Raw genomic sequence first — 9,676 nt, 5'->3', positions numbered from 1 at the left:
CCATGAAGGGAACTCCTGTGTCCTTTTTTTTAGATTCCACATGCAAGTGATAGCATATGACGTTCACACCCCATCTTTCAAATGTGTCAATGTCATAAAAGAAAGGCTCTAATGTTCCAGGTTCAGGGAGACTACATAGACATAACGACTAAAGGCAATATACCTGATCCTAGGTGGATCCTATACTGGAGGGTTTGAAAAGTTTTAAAGACACTACATGTTAACAGACATAACTGGAATACAGATATTAAAGTACTAATTCACTGTTAAATTTACTGCTTATATGTACCAGACAGACTACTGGTTTCCTTTCCTCCCTTCCTCCTTCTTTTTCTGTCAGAAGTTTTTCAAAAAGTAAAGTGATTTTAGCCCAACTTTGACGTTTTGACAGCTTTATTGCTTCATAAAAAATAAATTTACTAAAATATTATGAAAAATTACTTTAAAAAGTAAATGGAGTATAATCTATAAAAATGTCGAGTCACTATGTTGTACACCTGAAACTAATATAAAGTTGCAAATCAACGATACTTCAATAAAAAGTAAAAAAAAGCATTGTGACAATGTTAAATTTGCTAAAGTTGATTATATAACAGAATGTCTCTCTTAGGAAATATAGAAGTATCCGGAAGTAAAAGCCAGAGTGTATGTATATGTATATAGCTCACTAAGAAGCATGTGTGTATAGATCTATCTACCTATATGAGAATGAGTTAGTACAAAGCCAATGGGGTAAAATGTTAAGGGATGTTGAATTTAGGTTATTGAAAGCTAGAAAGAAATTCATTGAACTATTCTTATTTTTTCAGGTAACTCAGTGGCATGCGATGCCTGTGACCCAAAATGCCAGCCCACAGCACCAGCGCTGGGTGAGCCAGGCATAATGGAACCCCCATCCCCGCCATCCCTCCACCCACCCAGACCCCAGGACCCCAGGACCCCCCAGGCCCCTCCATTCCTCCTGCCCCTTCCATCCCCTCCCCTACGCTCTCTCCACTTCACCTCCCCTGCCCATCAAGCGCCCCCTTAGAGACACTGAGAGCGTCATCAGCGTGGCCCCTATGACCTCACTGAGCAGATCCCCGCCTGTTGCCAGGGCCCCAGTGTGGGCGGCAGTGGTAAGCGGCTGGGGCAGACGGCCAAGGGCAGGAGAGGAGGTGTCTCCAGGCAGCAGTGTCTCCTGGTGGCGCAGCCTTCGGGCTGCGCAGCCTCAGGACTGTGGTGTCTCCTGGTCAGGACAGTTCAGAGGAGGTAGCAGTGGCCTCAGGCAGTGGCCCCTCAGGTCTGGTCTAGCACTCTACTCCTTTCCTCCTCAGTCCCCCTCTCCGCCACCCTCCCCCTCCATCAAGGCCTCCCTCCACCCCCCAGCCGGCCCTCAGCCCACTCATCTTTCTTGGTAGGTCGAGGAGCGGTCTGTCACTGCTCCCCCCACCCTGTGGCCGCTGCTGTGGTCTTCTACCGGTCGCCAGGCCCAGTGCCAAGGATTGGCTACGTGTCGCAGATGATGGCCCTAAAGCGCATCCACAAGGAGCTCCTCGACCTGTCCCGGGATCCCCCAGACCAGTGCTCCGCCGGGCCAGTGGGAGACGATATGTTCCACTGGCAAGCAACCATAATGGGGCCCAACGACAGCCCCTACCAAGGAGGAGTCTTCTTCCTAACAATCCACTTTCCTTCCGATTACCCTTTCAAACCACCCAAGATCGCATTCACCACCCAAATTTACCATCCAAACATTAACAGAAATGGAAACATCTGCCTGGACATCCTTAGGTCTGAGTGGTCACCAGCTCTGACAATTTCCAAAGTGTTGTTATCCATTTGCTCCATGTTGTGTGACCCCAACCCAGATGATCCTTTGGTTCCTGAAATTGCTAAGATCTACACAAAGGATAGGAGGAAGTATGATAGAATTGCTCGTGAATGGACTGAGAAATACGCCATGTAGTGTAAAAATAAATAACCCCAGTGCCTTAATAGAAATTGCAGTTCAATTTGCTGTCTTTTGTCTCTTTCTGTGAAGTAAAGTCTACTCATCCTTCTGGGTACATGTGGTACACCTTCTATATTAGAGTGTGTGGAGGGGTTGGAGGGAGTCTAAGGGTGGGAGTCTAAGGATGAGGGTGGAGACTGGGTAATGGATGGGGGTGAGCTTGGGGGTTTGGGTGAGTGTGAGACCAGTTTTAACTAAAATCTATATTGATTTAGCAATGGGAAAGCAAGAACAAGGGGGTGATGGCTTTAGGATAAAGAGAACAATTCTACCAACCAGAGGGATAATTTTAATGTGAAATCTTTTAGAACTGACAATAGAGAGGTAAAACTTGGTAAAGATCACAAAGCTAGTTAGTTATCCATTTTATTCTGGGAAAAAAAACTGTCTTCAGGTGTTTTGTTTTTGACCAAGGTTAGTATTAACCTATATCCTTGTAACTGAGCAAGGTGTCTTCCTGGGACAGACCCCCTCCCAAACCTTGTCCTCTGCCTGCCTTCTTGTTTAAGAAAAGTCGTCTCCTGAGTCACAAAGCCTCTCTCAAGAATTAATGACTAAGCCACTCCCTATGTATGACTTGGTCACTTAGCTGTATGGTAGAAATTGGTACAACATTGCAAACCAAGTATAATTTTTTTTAAGTGAAAAAAAAGAATGCCTGAAAGGATATGAACATGTAGTGACAAAAGTAGCAGTTGGGGAGTTCCCGTCGTGGCTCAGTGGTTAACGAATCCGACTAGGAACCATGAGGTTGTGGGTTCAATCCCTGCCTTGTTCAGTGAGTTAAGGATCCAGTGTTGCCGCGAGCTGTGGTGTAGGTCACAGACACAGCTCAGATTCCGCATGCCGTGGCTGTGGCATAGGCCGTGGCTACAGCTCCGATTAGATCCCTAGCCTGGGAACCTCCATATGCCATGGGAGCGGCCCTAGAAACGGCAAAAAGCCAAAAAGCCAAAAAAAAAAAAAAAAAAAAGTAGCAGTTGGGCCAGGAGAACTAGTAGTAAGAATTTAAACAGTAAATCAGCCATAAGGCAATCACAAATTAGTTCCTCCCTGAAATACATAGCTAATATTATCCGAGGTATATTTCCTGAGTTGTTTTACAGATGCTAAACCCCTCACCAAATGGAAGAAGTTAACGACTTGATGACCATGAGCACACAGCCCCCAGGCCTACAGGAGCCCAAGGATTGCTAATGTTAACCCCTGTGACACATCACTGTTACCTCATCATCAACCAATCAAAGAATTATACACAAGCTAAACACACATACAGCAACTCCTGTCCTTCAACTAGCCTTTAAAAATGTCTTCCTGAAACCTATTTTTTTGAGAATTAGCTTCCCCAGACTCCTTGTCTGGTGCCTTACAATTATGGCTATACTTTATAATAAAGGCTGCACTTCACCAAACTTGGTGTAAGTAGATTGGCCTTACTGTGAGCAGAAGAGTGGCCCCAAGTTTGGTTTAGTACCATCCTCTACTTTGAGTTCTAGGTATATCAGGCAAAATTAAATGGATTAGTTTTTACAAAATAAAATATGTTTTCTTCCCATCCTTCTCCACTTCCTTCTTCAATTTCTGTTCCTATTGTCACTCTGCCTACCTCCCATACTCTTGATTGTAGGCTGATTCTCAGGACATCTTATTTGCACTCATTTGTCTTATTTTTCTCAAAAACAGCAAGAACGGTTGTAAGGTTTAAGATTTTACCCATTTTGCAAGCCTACATGTGAGCTCACAAATGTTAATGCAAGTGCATGTGCCAGACACACGGTGAGGCCAAACAAACCAAAATGTCAGAGTTTGGAGCATAGAAATGTTTATCACAGGGCCACGCAAGGAGATGGGTGGCTTGTGCCCCTCCAAAACATCCCAAACTCCCCAAACCAAAATTGCAAAGCATGTTTAAAGGCAAGGTCAGGGAGAAGCATGGTTGGTTGTTGCAGATTTCTTGGTGCAGAAATCCTTTGTTCTTGAAGCTATCCAAAGAGGTCAGGTCACAATGTTCCTATAAACCTCTAACAAGATACATGTTATACTTCAGAGAGGACCTAAAACAGAGGATATGGGGGATGGGCCTGTCCTGGGAAGCTCCTAAAATGTCCTACTTGGTTACAATTCCCCCCTCTTCTTTGATACTCCTCAATCTTGAGGAGAACAAGTATTGGACAAGAAAAGGAATAAAAGTTAATATAAAGAGGTTAATCATAAACTTGACAGAGATACGCAGAGGCTCTTGCTCAGTTTTACCAGCAGACATTGTTTTGACAGTGTCTAGTGGCATCTGAGTCTGACATAGCTACTCCATTTTTACTTCCAAATGCATCTCTCTCCTCAATGGCCAAAGCAGATGTTGCCATTAGTGATTCTAGTGCTTTTCTAGATATGAGAAGAGGCAAAAATTGGGGTTCACAAAATCTTCTTAAAATATCTATCTGAAGGCCTGTTCTGTCAGTTTTTTCCTAGAGCACAGAGTACCTCATTCCTGATATCCATCCTGATTCCCTTCAGGGGCTGTTGAAGGTCAGCAACTGCAGTGGCTATTGACCTAATTAATCCTTGTAGAGGCACATGGAAAGTGCCAACTTTTAGCTGGCAGAGCCCCTTCAATGTCATAAACTTGACCATGCTTTGGGGGGCATTTCATCCCATGGTGCAAGGAATGTTCATTCCTAAGTCTGGCAAAGATTTCATTGATAGGCCACTCAGTGTGCTATTACTGGGCTAGGCCTTATTAACAGTAGCCAAAATCTCTAGACCACCTATATTACTAGTCTCTTGCGGAACAGGAAAATATTCCCTCTTGTTGCTTCTTCCCATATCCAGAACTCTGGATATATGACTATATGATCTGGATCCATGATTATATGACTATAATCATGGATCTCATATGGAAATATGTATTATTAGAGGCTCAGTCACACATTTGTTAATGCAAGAAACAACAATTTTGTAGAACAGGCAATATAGGTCATTAAGTTGTTGCAAATATCTCCTGGTTTAGACCAGGAGGATTTCTTACAAATAGCTCCTGATTTCAGAGAGACTGCATCTATTCACAGGTGGGCTGGTTAGAATGTTCCCTGTGAGCTGAACAAAATTATTTTAGTTTAACCGCAAGTTTGGGAGCAGGATTCCCTGAGATGGGCCATTGTGTATACTATAAGCTATACAAAGGTTAAAGTAAAATGAACAGCTCTAATATGGAGTCAGGTTTGTTATTACCTACTATAGTTCCCCACTGTCAATGTCCATTCCACAATCTTGTGGACTGTTCTGGCTACTTCCTGCTGAACTGGGGCAAAGAGGGGTGATTGTGGAACAGAACTGATCAGGCTTGGGCTGAGAATATTTCTTACAATCTTTAGTAAACAGCACAATTCTCTTTTGCTCTTCATCTACAATTGTTTGAACCTGACTAACTCTGTTGTTGTCTAATTTGTAATTGGACTTACACTTTTGGTTCCAGTTCCCATACCTAACTCTTAGCTTTCAAACTGTCATAGCTATACTAGATTCCCATGCTGTTCTATTGAATAAGCTTAAAAAAGCAGGTTGACTCACCCTGTTCCAGCTCTAATGAAGGTACTATCTAGAGAACGAGACTTAGGCACTATATACAGAATTCAATTAACAGAATCAGAATTTAATATCCATTGAAATAGTCTCTTTCTGTCTTAAAATATCCTCAATTTAAAGTCAAACACAGCCAGGAATTCCTGCCATGGTGCAGAGGAAATGAATCTGACTAGGAAACATGAGGTTGTGTGTTTGATCCCCGGCCTCACTCAGTGGGCTAAGGATCGGCCTTGCAGTGAGCTGTGGTGTAGGTCGCAGACAGGGTTTGGATCCTGCATTGCTGTGGCTGTGGCATAGGCTGGCAGGTGTAGCTCCAATTCAACCCCAAGCCTGGAATCTCCATATGGCGTGAATGTGGCACTAAAAAGCAAATAATATTAATAATAATAATAAAACAAAATAAAATAAAAAACAGCCAAATTAAGATTGGTTTGTTTTCAAAATGAGTCCAGTTAATTAATCATAATTTGCTCCTTTAAACTGGGCTGTGGTAGGAGTTCCTGTGGTGGCTCAGTGGGTTAAGAACCCAACCCTGGCTTCACTCGGTGGGTTAAAGGATCTGCGTATGATCTTCCATGTAAGTTGTAGGCGGGACTCAGATCTGCATTGCTGTGGCTGTGGCTGTGGCATAGGCCAGCAACTGCAGCTCCAATTCGACCCCTAGCCTGGGAATTTTTATATGTTGCAGGTGAGGCCTTAAAAAGCCTATATATATAGAGGAAATGAATCTGACTAGGAAACATGAGGTTGTGTGTTTGATTTATATATATATATATATAAAATAAATTGGGCTGTGCTGGAATGCTTCTCAAAAGGAGTCTCAGAGTGAAATGTTTAAAGGTCTCTCAGGGCCTGAAAAGCCATGCCAAGGAACAGCCAAATTTTACCTTACATGTTTCGGTAAATTCCTCCTTTTTTGAGGTACTCGAAATACCTTGAGATTTTTTACACTTATTAGGAGGTGGCCTTCCTAATTTATCTGAAAAAGCTGTTGGAAATCTAAGAGTTTTCAATCTCTGGAGGGATTAGGTAGAAAGAAAAGACAAACACTTCAACTCTGCCTACAACAGCATAATCTACCAGACTGCTGCACAACACAGCTGGCCCAAGGGGAAAGATTTCCCCACATTTGGAAAAAACAAAGATCATAAGTCAGTAACATCTCAGGCAAAACCAAAAAAATCATTACCATATTACTCAATTTACTCAGGCTTTACAATCAGTTATTCTTACCAATAGTGCTATGAAATCAGAATTTACATTAGACTTTCAAAACACCTTACCTCCTTTAGCAGTATGACTTAAAAGTTATCAGAAACCTGTTTTTGGTGAAAAAGATCCTTCTTTTTTTTTTTTTTTTTTGTCTTTTTGCTATTTCTTGGGCTGCTCCCGCGGCATATGGAGGTTCCCAGGCTAGGGGTCCAATCAGAGCTGTAGCCACCAGCCTACGCCAGAGCCACAGCAACGCGGGATCCAAGCCGCATCTGCAACCTACACCACAGCTCATGGCAATGCCAGATCCTTTAACCCACTTAGCAAGGGCAGGGACCGAACCCGCAACCTCATGGTTCTTAGTCGGATTCGTTAACCACTGCACCACGACGGGAACTCCAGATCCTTCTTCTTGAAGACATGGCAGTTTTACAGAGCAACAGCTTAACTGTCTATTAAAGACTTTTTTAAAAAGTTTAAAGATGAGATCACAAAGCTTCTTGACAAAGAAGCTTATCCAATTTGTTGTGACATACAACATTTTAAGATAAAAACTAAAATTATCACATTATATCAGGATATATAAAATTTCAGCAACATTATATAATTTCCAGAATGTCTATATTAATAACATTTATTCATATTGTAGAACCTGAGGAGGTTTATCACTCATTTGACAATGCTTTTCATATAATTTAACATACCAACCAATCCTAGTTTTTTATATATATATATAGAATATCTATATAGAATATCTATATAGAATATCTATATAGAATATCTATATCTATATAGAATATCTATATCTATATAGAATATCTATATAGAATATCTATATATAAAAACTAAAATTATCACATTATATCAGGATATATAAAATTTCAGGAACATTATATAATTTCCAGAATGTCTATATTAATAACATTTATTCATATTGTAGAACCTGAGGAGGCTTATCACTCATTTGACAATGCTTTTCATATAATTTAACATACCAACCAATCCTAGGTTTTATATATCTATATAGAATATCTATATAGAATATCTATATAGAATATCTATATAGAATATCTATATAGAATATCTATATATAAAAACTAAAATTATCACATTATATCAGGATATATAAAATTTCAGGAACATTATATAATTTCCAGAATGTCTATATTAATAACATTTATTCATATTGTAGAACCTGAGGAGGCTTATCACTCATTTGACAATGCTTTTCATATAATTTAACATACCAACCAATCCTAGGTTTTATATATCTATATAGAATATCTATATAGAATATCTGTATAGAATATCTGTATAGAATATCTGTATAGAATATCTGTATAGAATATCTATATATAGAATATCTATATAGAATATCTGTATAGAATATCTGTATAGAATATCTGTATAGAATATCTGTATAGAATATCTATATATAGAATATCTATATAGAATATCTGTATATAGAATATCTATATATAGAATATCTATATAGAATATCTGTATATAGAATATCTATATATAGAATATCTATATAGAATATCTGTATATAGAATATCTATATATAGAATATCTATATAGAATATCTGTATATAGAATATCTATATATAGAATATCTATATAGAATATCTGTATAGAATATCTGTATATAGAATATCTATATATAGAATATCTGTATAGAATATCTGTATAGAGAATATCTGTAGAGAGAATATCTGTAGAGAGAATATCTAGAGAGAGAATATCTAGAGAGAGAATATCTAGAGAGAGAATATCTATAGAGAGAATATCTAGAGAGAGAATATCTATAGAGAGAATATCTAGAGAGAGAATATCTATAGAGACAGAATATCTATAGAGAAAATATCTAGAGAGAGAATATCTATAGAGAGAGAATATCTATAGAGAGAGTATCTATAGAGAGAGAATATCTAGACAGAGAATATCTAGAGAGAGAATATCTCTATAGAGAATATCTCTATAGAGAATATCTCTATAGAGAATATCTCTATATAGAATATCTCTATATAGAATATATATATATCTATATATAGAATATATATATAGATATATATATATATATTTCAGGGAGTTCCCATTGTGGCTCAGGGGTAATGAACTGAACTAGTATCGATGAGGATGCATGTTTGATCCCTGCTCTTCTCAGTGGGTTAAGGGTATGGCATTGTTGTGAGCTGTGGTGTTGGTCACAGGCAAGGCTTGGATCTGGCATTGTGACTGCAGCATAGGCTGGCAGCTGTAGTTCCAATTCTACCCCTAGCCTGGGAACTTCCATATCCATGGGTGTGTCCCTAAAGTGAAAAATACATGTGTGTGTGTGTGTGTGTATTATGTACATATAATATATATATTATATTTTTTTTTCTGAGATGCCTCAAGGACCCTCTAAAGCATCCCAAAGTTAGCTGGAATTAACTTAGCTCGAATTAAAAGAGCTTAAATCAGGATTTGATAGGAAATAAAAACATGTGATCATATATAATCATAGGTCAATATGAATACTTAAAAATAAATACAGGGGTTCCCGTCATGGCTCAGTGGTTAACAAATCCAACTAGGAACCATGAGGTTTCGCGTTTGATCCCTGGCCTTGCTCAGTGGGTTAAGGATCCAGCATTGCCGTGAGCTGTGGTGTAGGTCACAGATGCAGCCCAGATCCCGCCTTGCTGTGGCTCTGGCAGGGGCCGGCGGCTACAGCTCCAATTAGACCACTAGCCTGGGAACCTCCATATGCCGTGGAAGTGGCCCTAGAAAAGGCAAAAAGACAAAATGAATAAATGAATGAATAAATAAATAAATACAGATCACTTTAAAGGCAAAGAAGTTCACAAGCTGTTATCAAAAGCAATACTCCAGGGAGTTCCCATT

General features: G+C 39.6%; 1 pseudogene; it reads left to right on the top strand.

Annotated features, from left to right (window-relative positions):
• The first annotated feature begins 1,504 nt into the window (after nt 1-1,504).
• Nucleotides 1,505-1,983, top strand: LOC100525551 (ubiquitin-conjugating enzyme E2 D2 pseudogene; annotated as a pseudogene).
• The last annotated feature ends 7,693 nt before the right edge of the window (nt 1,984-9,676 follow it).

Source organism: Sus scrofa, chromosome X, assembly GCF_054392235.1.
Source record: "Sus scrofa isolate SSC_HxYL_T2T_F1_AM1 chromosome X, Sscrofa_HxYL_maternal_Yorkshire_Landrace_v2.0, whole genome shotgun sequence".
NCBI classification, from domain to species: domain Eukaryota; kingdom Metazoa; phylum Chordata; class Mammalia; order Artiodactyla; family Suidae; genus Sus; species Sus scrofa.
This window is presented reverse-complemented; position numbering and strand designations above follow the sequence as displayed.